Source organism: Ptychodera flava, chromosome 12 (assembly GCF_041260155.1).
Source record: "Ptychodera flava strain L36383 chromosome 12, AS_Pfla_20210202, whole genome shotgun sequence".
Lineage (NCBI taxonomy): Eukaryota > Metazoa > Hemichordata > Enteropneusta > Ptychoderidae > Ptychodera > Ptychodera flava.
In genome coordinates, this window is record NC_091939.1 from 35,666,345 (window position 1) to 35,689,997 (window position 23,653).

At 36.8% G+C, this 23,653-nt stretch overlaps 1 long non-coding RNA gene across 1 annotated transcript; it reads left to right on the forward strand.

Annotated features, from left to right (window-relative positions):
• Positions 1 to 1,149: 1,149 nt before the first annotated feature.
• On the forward strand, positions 1,150 to 3,516 carry LOC139146349 (uncharacterized). Its single transcript, XR_011555117.1, has 3 exons — positions 1,150 to 1,315; positions 2,429 to 2,490; positions 3,445 to 3,516. It is a non-coding gene; the product is annotated as an uncharacterized lncRNA (long non-coding RNA).
• The last annotated feature ends 20,137 nt before the right edge of the window (positions 3,517 to 23,653 follow it).

Sequence of the window (23,653 nt, forward strand, 5' to 3'; positions counted from 1 at the left end):
TATTTAAAATATTCAAATTGAAACACCATGAAACTACTATATCGTTTTTCGTGCACCTGGCAGAGGCAAAGTATGAAGACTTGCCTTCGGACCGGTTATCAAGAAAGGTAGGTAGTTTTACTTAACGTCATCTACAGTGTATGTCGACTACCCAATTACATGGATGGGTATAAAAAGCAAATGATAAACCAGCTCAACGTTTGTCTGGGAACTTCCAAAGTTGTTGAGAGTGCGGTAATTGTAATCTATTGGTAATTGTTGCAAGTCTACGGAAAGTACGTTTGATATGATTTTTAGTCGCCTGAGATGTTTTATTTATCACTCCGGCTGAATGATGGTATTCAGCAATTGCCTGTAAGACACTGCACATTGCCTAAGCACAATCATTTTCACAGCAGTATTTCTCATCAAAACAACCTCAAAACCTATAAACCACACATTTCCTGAAAGCTGGGTATCTGAACTTTTGTATAAAGTGCACATTTTATTGACCACTTAAATAGGTTGCGGTTTCGGGTTTAAAAAAACACACTTTTTGGTATTATGTTATTCAAATGAATATAAGTTAAAAAGTTGGCAACGCATCCTATAACTTATTTTGTCATTCGAAACTACAGTGTAGCCGTGGTTACAGAATGTCGATGGTCCACCATTTTTGTTTGTCATTTTTGGAACCTTAATCTTTTCGTGTGGTTATGGATGCGAGGTCACCAGCAATGTTGACGACAAGAAAAAAGTCTACGCCTCTATGAGTAACACCAGGGTACGCCGAGTCGTCAGAGTATTTTGGGAGTGTGTATGTGACAGTAGGCCTAAAACTTTTCAATTTCTTTACACGAAATAAGAACTTGTGTGAAGTATTTTGAAACATAATAACCCGATTCCATAAACTACTGTTGTTCAAGTAATTGTGTGATGGTTAATGTGAGAACGTTATACAGTCAACAGTTGTCCTACTGCGCAGACCCCACCCTGATGAACTCATCATGCAGTGATTTTTCAAATTAAAGCAAACGGGTGTGCATTTTATAGTGAAATAGTAATGTCACTTTCATATACAGCTATCATTAAGTACTATTTTTCTTTAATGACTTAATCCAATCTATGTAATGGTTCAAAAAAGGGCTCATCCAATTTCTATTTCAATTTCAGATCACAATAGGAAAGCTACAGCAAGCTTCGTATTCAGCTGCATTGGCTGTTATGGTTGCAGATCGGCTCAAATCGAAGGAAGCTGCAAACGATGACACAGTCGTCGAAATAAGACTTGTTAGGCGTGTGACAAATGGCGTAGATGTAACAGTTTTGTTACCTGGTATGTCTTTCCCAACTTCTACCTATTAAAGTTCAATTCATACTCCTCAACCGTGCGCCCGCTCCTTCGGCTTTGCTACCCTCTGTTGATGGCAAGGCCAATTTGGCATTACTTTGCAAGTGCTGTCATGTCCTAAACCATAGCCATGTTGCTTCAAAACTATTATGTATTTCACACCGGTATTTCGAGATTTTAAGACGGCTCAAATAACAAAACAGGGACTCATGGTAGCGAGTATCCCAGGTTGTAGCAATTTTTCAAACGTGCATTGCGAATCAATGGAGGCCGCTAATCCCCCACATACCATATATTTTCAGAAAGCTGAGTATGTAAACATTCTTATTGACCACTAATATTTTTTGAACACCGGAGATAAAAAAGTCATAAAAACCGCCATTTTCGGTATTATGTCGTCCAAAAGAATTTTCAAGGTTTTTATTTCAAAAGAAAGCAGAGCTTACGTAACGAAAAACGGTATTTTTAGTTTTCGCTATCTGCTCTCGTTCTCAATTAATGAACTTTTAAAACACCGTTTTTTGCAAAAACGCAAAAATTAACAAATTGTGCGATTGTTTCGACCCCTGTTGCCGATCACAGCGATTTATCGACAATATCTGGACAACTGGCAGTAAATATCTAATGCAATTCTACCAAGAACGCATTTTTGAGATAAATTCTGTTGAAGTTTTTAAAACAAACTCATTACAAAGCCGAGGAAAGGTCAATCGAATGGTCAAATTCAAAAACGAAGCCATAGGAAAACAATGCATTGTGCAAAGTGTCGATGTTTAAGTTCATTCAATAATTTGTCAATATTTGAATCGCTTTTTGAAGAAGAAACTATTGCCATTACAGAGATACATATCGAAATCATCAAATTATGTGAAAAACGAAAATTTGACAAAAACCGGTGTCCTGAGTTACTCTCTACCTTAACTTTGTGCGTATGCACACATACGGAACCAAGTTATTAATCCGTGATATTTATCAAGCATAAATACTAGACCTAAAACGTTTCATATTTTTCTCAATGTGAACACGGTAAACGTTTATGCTATCTCAATTAGTACTGAAATCGATGTTAACATATAATCAACTTTTTTTACATTGCAGTCGAAGACGAAGAAGCTGAAAGCGATGACTAGTGACACAGCCATTATCCGTTAACGATCAAGGTACGACTGGAATACATTTCTTAAACTCTTTTTCGTATCACTTCAAATCAAAGTTTTCGGCCAAATTTCACACTTTCGGACAAGACTGATTGGTTGTCTTGCTCTGACGCTGACAGTAGAAAAGACATCTTGGTCACAAATGTGAATGACCACTTAAAAAATCTCTTTTTTTTCTATGTAATACGGAAATGCCTATGTGATATTTGCATTGTTTATTTGTTTGTTAGGCAAATTAGTGCACTAGTAAGAAAATAACTTTTGTAACTTCGCTCAGCACGGGTCCCCTTCTTTGTAAATTTCACATATATATTTATATGTATCCTACACCAAAACGGTATGTTTGTCGATATCACGATAAGAGCAAAAATAAATCGCGTATGTAGTTTGTGTATCGAGACTTCTACCGCGATTTTTAACAATCTTTCAAGAGCTAGGCTAATCGGCAAGGAAAACACTCTGATTACAATCAGCTGTAGTGATGTGCTCGTCTATGTAGTGCAGTGGTGTTGCTGGGACACGCGTTAGTATACGACCACAACGACAAAGGCCAAAATATCGAGCACATCACTACAGCTGATTTTATTCAGATTGCAAAGGAAGCAGACCAAAAAAGCACCATTTTCCCTTCATAAACCCAAATTTCAAATACTATTTTAATTTTCAGAAAGCCCCTTCAAGTTTTTTACTTAAATTGTATGACATTATACCAAAATTAATGTTTTACCAAAAAAAAAAAAACCAACTTCAGTTTTTGACGTTCACTTTATCAATTGTTATTCTCCATATTCAAGCATACTTACTGCAGTTGATAAAAATTGAGTCTTTTGTGTCGTAAACAATCACTGAATCAGACAACCAGTAATTCCGTGCAACACAATTATCTGTTTCAATTATAATAACCACTGCCCCATATTCTGAACAACAATGATAAGATATTATAATATTGCTTTACAGGCAGATCCATGGAGTTTGGTTGAAAAACTTGGAAGATGGTGCTACAAGAATTTTAAAGAAAATTGTTTTTATCTGCTCTGTTTATTTTAAAGAAAAATTGTTTTTTTATTTGCTCTGTTTATTCTCGCTATAACATATACATGTACATTTGTTTTGATTTTTTTCGTTTGGTAAATAAAAATAACGATATCAGTAGAAGTGAAGTCTCTCTATTTTCGGATGTGTATTCTATGTGAAATCATGGCTTTACTTGGTGAGATGGGCGGTATCATGATTGCATTCTCGCACACCAGAGTATTAATTCTGCTCTATGGTGCTCAGGGGATTGGTCGATAACGAATTGTATTCGAGTGATGTGACCATATTTTGAAGAGTTGCGGAGGGACGAGTCAAAATATGGTCACATCACGAGAATGCAAGGCGATATCGACCAAACTTCGTGTAATAACCCCTTTATCACACATACATACATGCATACCTTCAAAACGGCTTGTTTTACTAATATGTACTAAATTTGACAGTATTTTGACGTGAAATTTTAACGTAGCTCGCCCACAGACGTGTGTGAAGTCAGCCCCAGTTTCGCGTGACCTTTCAAGCTGACGCTGGCACCGTATTCGAACTTTGGCTCACAATTGTCAAAAAACAAAATTATCGCGAATTATGGATATATATATTTTCGGATAAAAGAAGTAAGAGTGATATCAATAAAACATTTACACGGGATAGTCCAAATCCGCCATGCTTTGTAGACGCGAATAAGAAACTCTCGGTAGAAAGCAGCATTAGGAGTGAACTATTTGATATCGGGGGGGGGGGGGGGGACTGGAGGTTTTTTGAAAAAAAAAATTGTTGGCCAAAAATAAAAAATTAACAATTTGTTGTGGAACCTAAAAATATAAAAATAATTGTTGACAATCTCTTCAGGAAAAAAAGTTTTCAAAAATGTTACTGGATTACCTAAAATGAGGAGTCTAGAATGTGCAATGATACTTGGAGCGGCCGCAGTACCTTCGGTGGTATAAACAACATTTGAAACGTGATCCGATGACTTACTGAAAGGTTTCGTACGGTCCAGAAAAACCCCGGAATTTTATTTTGGCCCTGAAAAACCCTTGAAAACTCTGGAGAAAGTAATTTAGCCCTGGAAAACCCTGGAAAAAAGATCGGCAACAGCACTGTAATAATATTTTGTGACAATGTTTGCGCCCTCTGTGGTGGGAAGGGAAAGGTTTACATGGAGTTCTATGAGTGTCGTGAAAGGGTAAAGTCTGGACGACGTGGTATGCGTGGTAACTAAAAGTGCAACATTGTAGGTTGCACACCACCAATTAAATTTGGATACATACGCGGTCACAAGGGAGGATGATGACGGAATGTAGTGCACGAAAAACTTAAACACTAATATTTGAAGTGTAGCAGTGCTCATCAATTATTCTCTTTTGCCCGACTTTGTCACCAGATATATGAAGTGTATTTTACTGTAATATATTTTCCACAATATTTGACAAGTTTTAATGAACGGATTAATATTAATCAGGTCAAATATCATCAGGCCTACACACTGTCCTAGTTTTCGCAAGTGTGGTCTTTTAGATCGCCAAAAGCAACGATTTCCAATCGCTTTCGGGTATGTTTAAAAGATATGTTTTCAAAGTAGGATTGTTATGCTTCTTTGAAATCATGTTTGCTTTAGGCTTGTCACGTAAGTAAAATGTGTGGACAGTGGTTACTTTTAATCAATTTACATGTGATGTCTATGGAGCCTCTAATGCTGGTGTGCAACCTGTAAACAGCAGACGCTTTGCTTCTGATCAATGATAAAATGTTGTAATATTCTACACCTGACAATCGCCCTGATTTGCTTTGTTGCCGTTGAAACACGTGTGAGACGGAACGCGTACGTGACTGCTATTCTACACAATCTTCCTTTGTCGGTACGCGGTGAATTTGCTAGTATGTCACAATCCGGTCCTCTACATGTACTGACAAGAAACCCGCCGACCCGACAGAAGACGGAGCCTATCGCTACGTGTGATTTCAATTGAACTCTAGAGACAAACAGTTTAATGTTAATCTATTGTTTTGTGCTAACACAAGCAAATGCTAAACTTTTTGCAGCTAGACGCTTTTATTATAATTAACATAAAGTTTTGAAGAAATTTTTAGCTTAAAGAATCGCAAATCATGCAAATCGCCTGGTCCTGATGGGATCCCAAATGATTTGTTTAGATACTCTGCTAATGTAATTTTGCCAGTTCTATCAGAAATGTTCAACTTTATTCTTTATGGGAGTTACAATCAGAATGGACAGTAGCTATTGTAATCCCGTTATTCAAAAAAGGTGACAGAAACGATGCCAATAACTACAGAGGGATTTCACTTTTGAATGTTTTAGGCAAGATTTTTACCTCCATTTTAAATACCCGCTTAACAAAGTGGTCAGATGAATCTAATATTGTTTCCGATATGAATCTTGTGATATATTCACAACATAAAGTTAGCGCACATACAAGTAAGTGAGTCTTAAATGTGTTTTGTTCGCATTTTATTGTAAAGACGTGTATTAAAAAGATATATACAAGAAGTTTCGGATACAAAGAAACAAAACTGTAGCTCATGACAATACCGTACATACACGTTTCATGGACAATTCATGACCTCAATCGTAATAACGCAAACTATATCGCAGTGTTTTAGTATTCACACTTGGGCTACAAATATTACAGTTGATGCTCTTTGGGTCTGTGCCCACCATTTTTTTCTTTTTATTTCAATTATTATTTGCTTTCATGAATTTGTGTTCATGCCCCGAGCTTCTATGACTTTTGGAATTGTGGAAAAAATTTCATTGATATGTGCTCTACAGAAGGCAGGTGTGACAGCCTCTTTCCAATAATCCTTAATGGCACGAATTAATTCGGCTTCGTTAGTTGGCTTTGCCTCTTCTCGTATGTATTTTTTTAGATAATTCCACACATCCTCAATGGGGTTCAGATCCGGACTTTCCGGTTGGAAAGGTAACAGATTGATTGAGAGTTCCTCAAAGAACTGTTTCGTAGACCGACTAGTATGAGACGGTGCATTGTCCTGTTGAAACCGGTGATCGTTGCCAAAATCCCATGCAATCAGTGGTACAGCTGCTTTGCGGACTACTTTCTTGTAAACGCGAGAATTTTTCGTGCCTTTGAATATAACAACATCTGTTGCTCCTTTTACTTCGATATCCCGGCCCAAACGTTGACCTTTTGGACCCTTTTAGGCTTCATTTTTTTACGTTTTTGTTCCCCCTTTTTAGTCCACATAAACCATGCATGTCTTTCAAGCTGAACACTCGTCTCGTCGGACCATATGACATTATCGAATCTTTCCTTTGTTGCTAATGCAAACAAACACCACCGAACTCTCTTGTCCTGGTTTACTTTCTTGATTAGAGTACCATACTTGGTTCGATGTCGATTCCAATCCAATTGTTTTCTGGCCCTCTGAATCGTTTTCTCGTTTTCTAGTGTATGCTTGTCCCCAGGTCAGCGTTTACCAAAGTGGTGATCAGTTTAGAAGCAGTCAGCTCATCATTTTCTTCCATTCTACGGTCGATACAATCACGAACTTCTTGGGTTATTTTGCTTGGTCTTCCGCATCGGGGTTTATCAATTAAAGTGTTTTCCTCTTTGAAGCGTTTCACGATAAATCCCACGGCTTGTCTACTGATCGGAAAGATCTTGTTTATTTGCCGTGTAATGTTCATTACTCCAAGTCCCAATTTCCGCAAATGTATGATTTGTGTTTTTATTTCTAGACTTGGCTTTACCATGGTGCACCCTGCGAAAAAAAATAGTAGCTGTTAATATCCATGTTTCGCATTATTTAATACTCACATCAATGCCCCTTACCACACATCGATCAATCAACACCACAGGCCACGTTTTCATAAACTTCAATCAGTTACAAATTTAAAAGGCCAGTTACGTTGATGTTTTCCATGTTTTTTTTGTTTCGTGTGTTCAGTTTCTTGTGCTGTTACATAAAGATTGTGGTAAGTTAACATCTGATGAACACTACTACTCTTTGACAAAAATATCAACTCATAAAAGTTACAGCTATTCATTTTTAAAAACAACACTGTCGCGCATTTTTTTATTTATTATTTATTATTTATTTTTTCATTTTTTATCAGCGGGAAGGGACGAAAGAACTTTTTGTCTGCGCCCACAGTGTATGACACCTGACCGACATCGGTAATGAAGTACACGATATGCTAATTTTGTAATCGGCTGAACTACAAAGCGTGTGCAATGATGCCGCCGAGATGTTTTACGTTTAAAGTGGGTGATAACCTCTGCTTATCAGCCATGCTTGTTTTTTGGTCTTCTTTTAAACTAGCGGGAACGGAGAAAGGAACTTCTTATCTGCGCCCGCAGTGTTGCTAATGTATGGCACCCGACCGACGTCGGTCATAACGCTATGCTAATTTGTAATCGGCTGAACTACAAAGAGTGTGCAACGATGTACTGCACGAATTTGCTTTATGGCTTAGTTGTTTTTAAAGATGCCGACTCGCGCTCGTACGTTTTCAACAAACTCGCTCGTAGGTGTAGCCACAGGCAGCGATCAATGGAGTTATCTGGTATATACTAGTAAGCGTGATGTGCAAGGTTATATGGCGGACCATAGAGAATAATTGAAACGCGGCTCGCACTGTCTGTGTAATCATGTGGCAAATCATAAGTGATCATTTTATAGTACAGACAGTAGAGGTCGTGTTATTATGTTTTGCAATTTTCAATCTTATATCTTATAAGTTCCTATGGCCAGTGCAGTATATTGCCTCCTTCCGCAATCCAAACGAAATGTGACTAAATCGGACGCCATGACGCACCTTTCCTGTAAAATTTGTGCATGTGAGGACACATCATGGTTCTCTCCGCAAGAATTTGTCACAAATAACCTAATTAAAATGCCCAAAATTAATTTTAGTACGTAATTGTGAGGTTGTTGACATGTGGATCAAAGAAATGAGATAACAGCTTGCGAAGATGGAGATAAACTCCGCATATGATTTTGATCAGATTGTGATTGCCCGGTGACTAATCAGTAAAGCGAGATTCATATGTGCGTGTAACTTGTGGTATATTCACGATTTCCTTCCAGGTTAAATTCAGTTATAATCTGGCTATTTCGTTCACGGGTTTCCAGTGTGTGAATGAGGAAAACCATCTGAGGAGTGACTTGATAATTCATAGTAACGCGCACATTTCTGACTTCTCTGACTTCCCTCGTGATCGTGCAAATATTACTCATTGAAATCTTCCAAAGTATATTGTCGAAATTTATAAATGTGATTTGTCTACATTTCACGGGCCCCATTAACGGGGAGCTTAATCGATACATTTCGAACACTAATTTCAACCACGCAAGTATTTTACACGAAAGTAACGCCTTGAATTCTTAGCCTATCTCCCAGTCTATCCGCTAACTGGACATACGGATTACAGACAACATGTACACATTCAGCGAGCGCTATAGGGTAAGCAAGTCGTAGCAGAATTGTCCAAGTAACGGCCAAGACGTAAGCAGTTTTTCATTAACCATAGAGACAGTCTATAAGTTCCAGAGTGGTGCAACATCATATCATATACAATCGACGACGATAAAATGGTACTTAATAGAGGCCATTGAAATGCTTTTAAGTTTTTTCGTCGATTTTCTATGTTTGATTGATAGTGTAATATACATAACTCATAACTTGCAACTAGACATATATCAGGTATTTTCCCTTCTGAACTCCAATCACTTGAGGAGCTGGAAATATTCAAATATTTCAAAAAAGGAAGAACTACCCAAAATTAGTCAGTTCATCAGCTGTTAAATTGGCCTAGTACAGAAACTTTAAAACTAAAACTCACAGTCCCGAAAAAGCAGAGTTGAATGGTGCCGTCTTTTGAAGAACGACTGCGTAACTGACACCCGATACACTGCTGGCAGATTGCTGTTACAATCCGAAGGTCAGGGAATTGCGCCCTCTAGTGTTAGCTTAGCATAGCTACTCAAAGCACCATCTTTGAATTGACCGGAAGTGCTAGGAAGTGTCGCGTTATTGAACGAGAACACCTCAGCTGCAGAATATCACGGTCCCGACACCGCCACGTACACTTGTCTAAGGTGAGCTGCGATTTCGCGACGTGCAGGTTGGTTTTTCTCTGTTAAACTGTTAAATTCAGACTCTACACAAACTTTCTGTATTTCAAGGTAAAGTACTAAGGCGGACACATGACGACTGGCATAGCCTTTTTCAAGAGAAAGTGAGGTTTACATTGCGTGTGCACTGACGAACGACAGTACTGGCGCTTTCTTGCGCAGCCATGCTTTCTCGGTCACTAAGGGAGGGTGAACGATTGTAAAAAAAAATGAACATCGCTGTACGTTATGTAGCTAGGTTTGACACATACAAATACCCAGTAGTTTTAGGTTTGCACTCACATTATTGGGTGGAACCCTAAAACTATTAATATGTGTCCAACATACCATTTACTACATGAGGTCAATAAATAGCTGTTACACATATGGCTAAGTAGTATAACATACAGTTATTTGGTTCACATTAAAATCATCCAAACTTACTAAAGACAACACAGGGCTGTTTAAACCTAAAAGGATAGTTTAAAGGAATAATTAGGTGTGTGCTTTTTAATTTCTTGTAGGATTTGGATTATGTCATCCAATAGCATTCTCTCATACATAAAAAATGTTCAAGTTGGTGGTGGTGCTGCTGCTAAGTTTCGCAAAGCATACTAGTATCTTAGTTCAGCATTGAATGATAGAAATCAAGTGTCAGTTTCTGGGCCCAAAGAGGTCAAATTATTACACTATTTGAATTTTTTTTTCAATAGCAGTATTGGTGACATTGTAGAAAATATGATTGAAAAAGTATTGTGCACTTCATTTGATCCAAAATTTGATTTCCATTTAATTAAGTGTTTTAAGGATTCTGATATGCACGTTTCTGTTGTCCACATAGCACATGCATTGGATTCTTTTGTTAGTTTTCATGAATTAAGCCACAGTTTGTTGTCGCATTCCTCCTTTCTATTTTAAATTTAGTAAATTTTATTTGACATCAAATTTTGGTTTTCTTAATTATGCCTCAGATTCGTCAGGAATGTCTGGTATCGACACGGACTCTGATCATTTCTGGAGCTCCGAAAATAAACAGAATTAGTGTTTTCTTGAAACATTGTATAACTAACAAGTCATCGTTGATGACACAGTCCCCACTTGTTAATGGGTACTTTGATTATAGGTCCTCAGAGAGGATAGAGTCCTCTTCATTAGGTCTGTGATAAAAATACTTTTGAATAAATTTGCTTGATACATGTCTGAGTTGTAGTTCAGGACATGAAAAAATCGTAATAAAATGGCCACATGGTGGCCATATTGGGTCGTATCACAAAACAAATCAATGTGCATATGTATGACATAGGTCAATGTCCTTGTACGAACTTTGATTAAAATCGGTTGTGATATGCCTGAGTTATGGCTCTGTACATGAAAAAAATGTATCACAAAACAAATCAAGGTGCATATGTATAACATTGGTTAAAGTCCTTGTACAAACTTTGAATAAAACCGGTTGAAACATGCCTGAGTAATGGCTCTGTACATGAAAAGATCGTAATAAAATGGCCGCCTGGCAGCCATATTGGATCGTATCACAAAACGAATTGACATGCATATGTATGACATAAGTCAATGTCCTTGTACCAAGTTTGAATAAAATCGGTTGAGATATGCCTGAGTTATGGCTCTGTACATGAAAAAATCGTAACAAAATGGCTGCATGGCGGCCATATTGGATCGTATCACCAAAAAAATTGAAGTGCATATCTATGACATTGGTCAATGTCCTTGTACCAGCTTTGAATAAAATCAGTTGAAACATGCCTGAGTTATGGCTCTGTACATGAAAAAATTGTAATAAAATGGCCGCCTGGCAGCCATATTGGATCGTATCACAAAACAAATCGACGTGCATCTGTATGACATATAAAGTAATCCTTGTACCAAGTTTGAATGAAATCGCTTCTTGCATCTCTGAGATATCTGCGTGAACGGACGGACGCACAGACGCACACACGGACATGACCAAACCTATAAGTCCCCCCAGACGGTGTCCGTGGGGACTAAAAACTAATGTAATATGTGTGATCCATGTTAATAGTAAATGTTGTTTTGGTTTCAGGCTTACACTGACAGTAGCTGTAACTTGCGAGGATATGGCAGTGTTTTTGGACTGTGTATTTACTTATTAAAATTTGCTGTTGAACTCCCCATAGTATTTCAAATGCAAAGTGTTCAGCTTTTGAACAAATAGTGTGTGTGTGTAAAGTTTCTTGTTATTGTTGACATTAGAATTTTGGTCCACACCAAAATTCATTTGTCAACAAAAAACAATAATAATTAGGCTATAATTCACAGATTTTGTTGCTTTGCTGGTACTGTCCTTTTAAAGTGTGCAACACAATTTGGTCTGCAATTGAACAGTGGTCAAAAAAATGTAGTAAGGTGAAGTGTGTGATTGGCAAATGTATTCCTTAGTCTTTTTTGATACAGTCCTGGATTGTATTATTTACTCACCATAACCATGGTAAGTATTTGCACAGCAGAATACAATGAAACCATTATAAGTAAAATCAAAGAGCATGGTATAACACACATAGCCTTATGGTTGCAGCAAATATGCAAAACCAAGTATTGTCAATGTGAAAGTTGTTTAGCACATGGCTTCAATTTTTACCAAAATGTTGTTGCCTTTGAAAAGTCTTTGGGGCGGCTTATGGACAAATTTAAAAAATTAAATAAGAGCAAGTCAAGGGCCCAAGGTTCTGCAAGCATACAGTTGTTCATGCAAAGTCGCTATTTGATGCCTTTACAAACAACAAATGAAGGTACGAGCAAGACATACAGTCAGCCATTTGCCTCAGATGATGACCCTCAGTTTGCCAAGGAGACATATAAGAAATTTGAAGTTTTCAAACCAGTCACGACTGATGAAGTAAGGAAGTACATATTAAGATCACCATCAAATCATTGTAAGAGTGATCCTATTCCAACCTGGTTGCTCAAAGAGTGTGTTGAAGAATTACTTCCTATTATCACCTGTATGATAAATTGTTCTCTTCAAAATGGCATTTTTCCTGATAGCTGGAAAGAAGCTATTGTAATACCATTGTTGAAAAAGCCAGGTGCTGGTACAATTCTCTCCAATTACAGACCAGTCAGTAACTTAAGCTTTGTTTCAAAGCTTGTTGAACGGGTCGTTGTTGACCAATTAACAGCTCACATGCAAGCAAATGCCCCATTACCTGTGTGTCAATCTGCATACAGGCAATATCATAGCACTGAGACTGTACTCAGCAGGGTAACTTCTGACATATTTCAGTGTATTGGGAAACAACAGGTGGCACTAATGGTGTTGCTGGATCTCAGCGCTGCCTTTGACACAGTAGATCATCAAATCTTGCTCCACACTATGAAGGCTGAATTTGGATTAGATAACACAGTTTTGCATTGGCTTTCATCTTATCTAAGTGATAGAACACAAAGAGTACTGATATCCGACAGTTTGTCTGAAAAGTGTAGTATCAGATTTGGTGTTCCACAGGGATCTTGCCTTGGACCGGTTCTGTTTACAGCTTATTCAAGTACATTGTTCCACGTCATTAACAAACATTTATTATACAGTCATGGTTATGCAGACGATACACAGCTCCTGAAAGTGTTTGCACCGAGAGCTGATGATGAGACCACAGCACTTGAATGTGTACAAAACTGTGTTTGTGATATTCAAAATTGGATGTTGGAACATAGGTTGAAACTTAATGACAACAAAACAGAAGTTGTGATTTTTGGTACCAAACAACAGCTCGCCAAATTAACTTGTGACTATGTTCAAATTGGTAATGACAGAATCAAATTGTTAACAAGGTTCATAATTTAGGAGGATATCTTGATTCGACCTTGTCGATGGAGCACCATGTCAACCAGATTTGTAAAAAAGCCAGTCACAGCTTATACAACCTCCGACGTATTCGTCATTATTTGAATCAAGACACTACTGAAATTCTTGTTCACGCTCTCATTAGCTCCCACCTCGACTACGCCAATTCAATCTTATATGGCATGCCAAATCAGCATTTTAATAAATTACAGCGTGTCCAAAATGATGCAGCAAGAGTGGTAATGCATCTGAGAAAGTATGATGGTGTGACTGACTCACTGATCCAACTACACTGGCTTCCAGTAAAGGCCAGGGTTAATTTCAAAATTATCTTGCAGGTCTTTAAGGCTCTAAATGGTATGGCACCACAGTATATTTGTGACTTGGTAGAAAAAGTCAGCGTTAATAGGTATAATCTGCGGATAAATTTCGGTATGAATCTTGTAGTACCAAGATCTTTCAACAAGTATAATGATCGTGCATTTGCAGTCTGTGGTCCAAGGTTATGGAACTCACTCCCACTTGAATTAAAGTGCATAACAGAAATTCAACCTTTTAAATCAAAGTTAAAAACTTTTCTTTTTAAACAATTTTATCAACTGCACTGATTAATTTTTAATATTATTGGACATTTTATGAGATTTTTGTTTAAATCTTGTTTTGTATTTTTATTGAATGCAATACTTTTTATTGTTTTACTTGATGTAAAGCGCTTTTGAATATTTTATTGTAGAAAAAGCGCTATAGAAATATATTAAACATTAAACATTAAACATTAAACTTCCCTTGCAAATGAAATAACCACACTCAAGAGAACATGCCAAGAACAAAACGGTATGTTACTGGAAATAAAAAACGACATGCAAGACATGTCTCAAAAAGCCATAGATTTGCATGATATATTTCGCAGGAAAACCAAGGAACTCAAGCAAGTGTCAGCAAAGGAAGATTATTGGAGGGCTAAATATGCCAAAGTGGAGGGAAGTATCGATAGAAACAACCATAAACAAGAATCTGATGCACTAAAGAAAACAATTTTAGATCTAAATAAACAACTGCAAATCACACACAAAGAGAATGAGCGCCTCCTAGATGAAGATAGCGAGGTAGTCAAGTTATTCAATGAGGAAAGTGGGCAATTTTTACCAGAAGTCCATTGTGTATGAATTGTTGCAGCACCATGTTTCGTCAAACCATGTGGGACCTGTCATACAGGCTTGCTTGAAATTGGTAGGGAAAAAAGCAAATAGAACACCATCACATTCCACTGTCTCCAATTGGAACATTGAGCGAAGCTTACTTGCCCGACACCAACTTGCTGGTGATTTTAGTACACAGGCAAATACAACTCTTCAAACTGATGAAGCCTCCAAGTATGGCCATAAGTATGGTGCTTATGCTGCCCAGATTGAAGACGGGTCATGTATGGTTCTTGGTTTCAGAGAACTGGCAACAAAATCTGAGCCTCGCATACCATGGACACATTTCAACACATCCTACAAGACATCAATGACATAGCAGCAGACACAACCAATGCAACATCAAAATGCATCCTCACAAACATCAAGAACACCATTAGTGATAGGGTCTCAACAGAGACCAAGTTCAACTTACTCTTGGAGGATTACAGGAAAACAGATCTTCCAGATGTTATTCCAAACTACAAGACCATTTTGACGAAATCTTCTCAAAATAGTTGTAACAATTTTCTTTCTAAAAATGTAATCCGAAAACATTATTCACTGATTCTCAGTTAACAGGGACAAATTGGTGTGAGCGGTGTCGTATGGCTATAAAAATGAACAGCCCGTAGGAAAGTCTTATCGGATGTTAAAACTTTATACAAAATAGCTATTTTACACTAGAAATATCTTCATGTACCATTTAAATGCATTATTTAAATAATTTTACCTTTTTTTGAATTTGTTTTTCTCATCAAATTCGCAGTAAAACGAATGTCGCATACAGTATACTCTTTACGTTCACTCTGTTCTCCGAAACTTTGCAGGGGTATCGAAATATTTCATTCCTTCTTTATTTAGAGTAATATGTCACGCATTTAATAAAGCAAATTTTATGCTGAAGAATTGCTGCCTTTATTGTTTCCTTCATGAACTTTCGTTGTCGTATAATCAAGGTAATTTACGTTATCATTGATTAAGTAATTTTTGTCCACTGTTGATGTACGCAATTAATTCGGATATATTTCCTTATTCTGTTATAAAAAGAAATGGTACATGGACATGATTTGTTCTACTTCTGTTTCAGCAGTAAGTAAACAATATTTTCCTTACAACATGAAGTTGCTAATTTGCCATATTCCGATATTCGCCCATTCTACCCGTATAGATAATCATGTAATAAACGTTACCGTAAATTTTCTGATTGCTCAAGTAGATACGTTTTAGCAATTCACATAATTTATTTTTGAACAAGGTCATCTTTCATATGAAACAGATATTTGTTTTCAATAGGCTGAATTTATGCAGAAATTGTGTAAAAAGGTTTTAAAATGTAATGAACGTTACGTAAACTACGTTACTAGTAAAAAACGTTACCAGCGTATTACCCTAAAGGAGGCCACCGCACACTGACTTTGTGTTAACCCCAATACTATTCAAAATGAGGCCGACACGCTGTCCGGTAGCTGGCAACAGCAGACGACTCAAATTGCCATTCAGACAGACCAAAATGTGAGGAAATTATTCTAAAAAGACAGACCCTGTGAATATTTTGCTCATGTACGGTGTAGCCTCATCTTGATGCATCCTGGATACAGTACCGATATGTGTCATTATATGATTTGTTATCTTGCTGTCTTGCTGTTCGGGTACATTACAACTTGAGAATCAACTTCATTTGGCAACACTGTATATAAATCTGGATCATATGACTGACCAAGTTTGCAGTAGGGCATTGTAACGTAAATTACTTAAGTTTAAAAAAAGCAAACTGAATAGGGCTAAATCTGATTTTCAGTAAAACGTTTGGTATTTTGACATAGTATCCAAATTAACGAAGCAAACTAATAATCAGCAAAGGCAAAGAAATATATATAATCATACATCTATTGAAAATATTAACAAATTTCAAAGTAGCGGTAACGTAAGTTACATTTGCGAAGAAGCACTCGTTATAAAATCACATTTGATATTTTAAAGCTTGTAAAAGTACTAAGTAGTGAACAACAAAGTTGTGACTTCCTCAAAACGCCATATTCAAACATACTTTAATTTTCTAATAGATAATAATAAGTTGCAATAACTGTAACGTAGATTACAATTATATGTGACAACAATGTGTTCTCGTTTTTTTTTCAACATCGTCATGGGCAAATGGGGAAAGCTAGAGTAGAAATTCATAGAGCCTAAAGAGATGAAAAGTGACTTAAATAGGGAAGAGTTTGTTAGAGGAAGGATAGGGAACGTGTCAAGAAGTACGTATACTACAACCCAGTAAAATAGTTAGTGTAAGAGGGCAGCGCAGCAAAGACAAAAGAAAATTCCAAAGTCAATGCAGTTGTTGTCGGAGAAGACAGAAAGTCAAAAAAGCACTGTCAGTCATAGAATACGACAAGGGAAAAATGCCCAAGTTAAGGCTCTCATTGAAAGATGTATTGTGCTGTATTGAGCAAAAGTGAAAATATAAAAGTGGAAGAGTTCTGCATGTAAGCTCATTAACAGATGAACTGGCACGAGAAGACGTTTTGCGATGGAAAAGGATGAGACAGTTCGTTAAAATACCATCTAAGTTTCCTTAAGTCCGACTGATCAATATTTTAAACAAGAGTGACTTCTTAATGTAATGAAGCTGCTACAATACTGATATGACATGAATGATATTTCTGAATTCTCAGACAATTTACTTATTGCATGTTGCGTTTCGAAATGTGTTCGGTAGCATTTGCCTTTCTTGTTAATGTGATGGATTATAGTCCTTTACTCTATATCTATATAAAAATGACGATTAAACTTTGTATTTCTACATTTATTTCCCAAAGCGAAGTCGGTGACTTTTCAACTTACATTTCAATGAGTCAATCGGAATTAATATGTAATTTACGTTATTATCATTCAAGATCGACTTTATCGTGAATATCAATGTGGCAGGTAGCTGAAAACTGCTGCAGAGGACTACAAAGATGTTAGTTCATCCGATATTTATGATGTCATTAGAAACGCAAAGTGTTTTACAGAAACGTTGGAATTTCGATGGATGAAACATTCCATTTGATGGATAAAACATTCCATAATCCCTCCTACGAGAGATTAGATAACATACAGTTTTGAATCAAAGTGACTCAGTTGTTAACAGAAAGATTGTTATTGATAAAGTCAATTTGTTCCTTTGATATTAATCATGACAAAACAAAATGTTTAAAAGATGATAAGAGCCATGTAACTTGTTATAGTTTCTTTAATTTACGTTACCACCGACAATATTGACGTAATCTACGTTAGAACTTTCTAGGACCGTATAATGTTTTTATTAACAACGTAGCGCAGTTGTTAATCTCAGTGTTCCTATTTCGCACTCAACACACAGTAAACAAACAAAAAATTTAAAGCGAAACTATAGTCACTTTTATATATCACAAAAGATGATATCAGAGTTCATGAAAATTTTGTTAAGCTTGATGGTATCACGAACTTGGCAGTATTTTTTGTCTATCAACATTGTGTTGTAAGCGTTAATTACCTATTTCATGAAGGGTATTGGTAACTTCCTCTTAAATGAAAACATTACTTTCCGAAATATCTGTGGCTACTTTAATGGGTATAACTATTTCAAAAACATTCCTTGGTAACGTAAATTACTCGTTAAATTTGCATACTTATAATTAAATAGCAAGAAAAATAAAAACTTAGTTGATTTATGTGTTGAAAATTTGCACATTAGTGCAAAGTCATGTCCCTAATACTCAGGATATAAAACTATACTGATTAGCCGACATCAAATACAAAACCATTTTAGCCTCCACTTTGTCCACTTTAACTGAGAATCAGTGTATTACCGTATACCGGCATGCAGTGTCTATGAACCGGACGTTGTGCAGTCGATTGGGTCCAGCTTCATTCTGTCCCCGAACCATTAACACCTCTTAATTATTCCAAGTAGGATCGCACGCTGCTATTCCCATAGACCCTTTGTTCTCTATCGCAGTTGCCTGTCCCGTTTTTCTCCAGGGGCTAAGTTAATGTTCTTATTGACAAAAAGTCATTCAGTATGCCTATAACCTCACTAAGGTGCACTAAACTTGTTCGCAAGATATGCAGGATTACAAAATTTAAAAGTAACAGTTTCAAGTTACTTCATAATGGCAGGACATTGTGGAAAAAATTCCCATTGCCATGCACTAGCAACATTATTGTGAATATATCAAGAAAAGGTGGAGCTAAAGGAATGGTCAAAGAAGCACGTACACCAAGATAAACCTGTTTGTTGACCATGTGCTAAGTGTGGGAAACAAAAAACTTCAAGATGGCATTATAAAATGAACAAAGATGAAAATTACTTGACTTGGCTCCATGCTAATTATAAAATTAGTTCAAAAATGTGTTTCTATACACCTTGTTACCTGCAGGCATTGAAAGAGAGTCCTAACAGAGAAAGTTAGGACTTTCTACAAGTTCTGAAAGGCATGTTGATGGAAGGAAAAGAAAAATTAAGGCAAATTTACTGTGTGTAGTAATGACATGTGTTAAAACAACTAAAGTTGATGACAACGGATTGTTCAGGGCATTGTTTAAATTGTTTTCTGACAGTGCATGTGCAGTAGAGGAAGAAATCGCAGACACTGCACCATTATGGTCATCACACTACTACAGATGGAATACACAACACAGACTTCACTGTGAATTATGCCTGAATGTGGCAAACTGTTGGAACACACCAGTCAGGTTAAGCATCCTCCAGAAGAAGATATTATATTATAGAAATAACGCTGACCATTAATGTTTGTTTATGGGCAAGGGCCAGAAAGCCAAAAATTAATGTGCGAGGCTTGCCAAGCCTGTTAATTTTGGCTTTCCTCCCGCCCACATTATGATGACACCATTTCAGATTTGTACACCAAGGAAGGACATAATGGCCACTTTTCACTGGTAAATCTACTGCGTCCCTCAAACTAGAACTGGGAAAACTGTTTGGGCATCATATTTCATTTTCCACAGTGAAAACTGGGGGATTTGTCCAACGCAACTTTGGTAGTCTGGTATTGAGTTATGGGGCAAATGTTATTCTCCATCGCCAATATTACAATTCAAAGAACATTATCAGAAAACTGGAAGAAAATTTTGAACCCTGAAAAGGATTATATGCAAGTGACGTACTGAATGAAAGTCCAAGTACTACTTCTGTTCTGTATACTGCTGCTGTCACTCTGTCAGTTTGTCTTTTCAAGCATGCAACAAAGTTCATTGAGAAATCTAATTTATCACCAAATTTGGCAAGTGCGGATTTAAAAGTACTTGTGGAAGAAATTGTTCCAATACTTCGGAATTTTCTCTTTCTTATTACACAAAGTAAGAAAGAGAGGTCACAGAAGTTCCGCAATAATTTTTCTTGGGACAAACACTACCTTGGTTTCCTTAAACCTGGCTCAGTCAATAAACATAGAAGATTTCTGCAAATTTTTTATAATTTATGTCATCTATTGTACATGAAGAACAATGAGTGTACATATCCATTACATTTGATATTGGCAGTCTAGTGGATTCATACTCTGGGTCTACAAAATTATCCGCTCTGTTGAATTCTCTTGGAATCACTTGTTCAAAGACAATAAGGCAGCACATGAACAGAGTTGTTTTTGATATATTACAAGAACAGTTTTCAAGTAGTTTTACTGAAGATGCCTTTTGTGTAGCATCTCTTGATAATATTTACATAGGTCAATCACATTTAGCTGTCACTCCAAACTTTTGCAATAGAGGCATCCCTGCAACTTCATATCAAGTTACGCCACTGACAGTCAAAGATGCAAGGGATGATTTCATTCGTGGGAGTTCACAGTACCGTACATTTTCAGAGTTGAAAATGGTTTCTTTTTGTCGGGATGCAAGTTCTCTTTTTCGAAGCATCAGTACGTACCTGTTGTTCTAGTAAACTTAGAAAGTGTAGTAGAGCAGGTAATGTTTTTTGCAGTGAACAGGGCAATGTACCTGATAATGGTGATGATTTGCCACCCAAACTAAAGGGAATGAAAACTGGAACTAGTCTGCAGTCATTCAAAAATTCTCTGGATGAAAATCAGAATTTTCTTCCAGAAATGAGTGCAGGATCTACTGCTTCTCACGCTAACATGACACTTGATGATTTTAAACTCTCTGATAATTAAACATTCCATGCTACAGAAACTTAGTAGTGTTCCTGTACTGCTTGCAAACACACTCTTATCATGTACTAAACAGAGACTATTTACTGCCAAATCTGAGAAATATGCTTTCACAAGTCAAATCAACCACTGAAAAGGTTAAAGTAGTTTACTTGGGCATTTTAAGTGAGCCTTGTTATAGGTTGGAAACAGTTAAACATGTGGTTGAGAAATTGCATTCTGTGTTCAATGTTGGTAAAGAAATTAAAATATGTTGTACTTGTAGGTGATGGTACAACCTTTGACCTTTTAGTAAAATTGAAAAGTGATGATGCAGATGAACTGCAGTGGTTGATTTGCTTCCCAGGAGATTGGCATCTTCTAAAAAATACTCAGCTTGTTCTTTTTAAAATCTACATGGAGGCAGGTTTAATGGAGATAACAAAATTTACATTCAAAGAGGAAGGGTTACTGACTTCTTTGTTACAGTGTCAGAATTTCAAAAAATGTCACCGGTTTACCTCCACACTTACGCATTTTTTTCAATGTTAGTTGTTGGCAGAGTTTTTCAAATATTGAGACACTGTGAAAGAGAGTTGGAAATGTAATATTGACAGTCAAGCTATTCTTAGAAGTGTACTTGATGCAAGTATACAAATGGATACACTTTCCAATGAGGATGGTTGTGACCAGATAATTAAGATAACGGATGACATTAAGCAAAAATTACCAGGAATTGAGAATGAATTCCATTCCTTCATTGAATACAACTCAGTACAAGATGACACTTTCAGGTTCTGGACTAACTTTATCCACAAAGACTGCTTTGCATACATTTCTCTCAACCTGGGATTTTGCATTTCAAATTGGAACCTTCGTGTTGCGGCTATTAAAAAATTAGCTCCACTCTTTCATGCTTTTGATAGGCAAAATTTACTTGGGACTTATCCCAAGGCATCTACAAGATTTACTTTCCATGCCAGATTCAATTCTGAATCATTTAAATAGTAGTGGCTTTACAGTATCAGTGTCTGGATTGAGCTTGAGAGAACTGGCACTTGATGAAGCTCATGAATGTCAAAATGCCATTTATAAGCCACCACCTGATTTACTTGATAATTTGGCCATATATCTTCCTGGGCTGCCTGTCAGTCAAATATCTTAATGCAAACACTGTCACCCCTGAGAACAAAAGTATGAACAAGACTAACAAGACCAGGGATGATCAAAAGTCAAATAGGCAGTTGGATGAGCAAATGTGTCTGAGATACCTGAAGAAAGTGTGTGAAAGTCAGTTTTTCAAACTGTTGACACTGATAGGGGTCTTGTAAACTTTTTCACTGGAGAGACAGCCACAGGATCCCTTTTAGAGGATCTGTCAACTTTTTATGTAGTTGGTCAAAATGCTTTTGACAATTATGTATCATCAAGACTTCTTTCTGAATACCCTCAGTACAGCTGCACCAGTCAGGAGAAAAGCACTTAAGACATTTGCCAGTGTGAAAATTACTAAGAAAAAAATACGGACAAATGAGCAAGACAAAAAGCTGGATGACATATATCTAAAAAGACAGATGGCCTATTCTATAACAGCAGGTACTGCTATTTAGTCTTGTCACCTATGAGCTATTTGTAATGCTGATAGTTCAATGTATCACTAGTCAACAAAATCCAATGCGACCAAAGTATTTAAATCAAGATATGGAAATGAAAATGTCATTGTAGATAGTACATTACCATCAGGCTGGGAACTGACCCTGGTAATTTTGGAAGGCATGTTTATTATCAACAGTGCACCAATATGAAGTCACCATAAAACTTTTCAAAATTACTTTCTGTATTTAGTGTGAAGTTGGATCATGCTTCAGTACAGGTGCAATACAAAGTCTGTAAACTTGATCTTTGGTGATCCTTACTCTCTGTCAGGTGCACGACCGAGTCAAAAAGAAATTGAAAGAAATCGCCGAGACAGAGATAGAAATCAGAAGTGTAAGACATATGAAGGTCTGTCTGCCACATCTCCTTTGCCAAAGGAGAAATGGATGGACTTTATAGGCAACCGGAAAAAGGGCTGTTAATTAGATGAGTGAGGAATTGCCAAAGCTAGTCAGAGAATTTATTGACCCAAGTAAGGAATTTCTAACTGTTGGTGGTTTTGATGATGAAAAGAAAAGAAAAGCATATTCTGTATCTGGAGAGAGTTGTACAGTGGAGAACACTGTGTACTATGGAAATCATGAAGATATTATGACACCAGGATTTGGCTGCATGTACATGTTTCTAAGTGTGACTCAAGCAAGATTCTAGTTTATTCTCCAGATACTGATGTCTACCATATTGGACTACCATTTCTATCATCAAATGATTTTGACATGATGGAAAGTAATGGATTAGTAACAAAACAAATATATGTCCACGTAAATGCAAAGTTTGCTGAGCAATCCTATTTGAATGTAAAAAGGTTAGGCAATGCTATTGAACGTGACCCTGACCTAGCTGACATTCCAGAAAATGAAAGGTTTAAATGTTTCCAGACATTGTACAATTGTATTAGGGTGTGATTACGTCTCTTTCTTTGTAGGTTTTGGCAAAGCTGCATTTCTGCATGCTTTCTTCCAACATGCTACTTTTGTGTGTGGTAAAAGCTCAGCAAGTTTTTTGGCATTTTTTCGCCTATTGGTACTGTATATTACAGGCGTCATAAATGTGAATTTGCAAAGGATTTTACTGGACCAGAAAATTTATTTAAATACTATAAGGGAAAGTTAGACTCTGTTAATTCAACTGAAAGAGACATACAGAGGCAGTGGATTAAACACATACAAAATACAACTTTTGTGAGAATCAGAAATGAGGATGAGTGTATTCCAAATGTTAAAGCATCAGAGTATCACTGG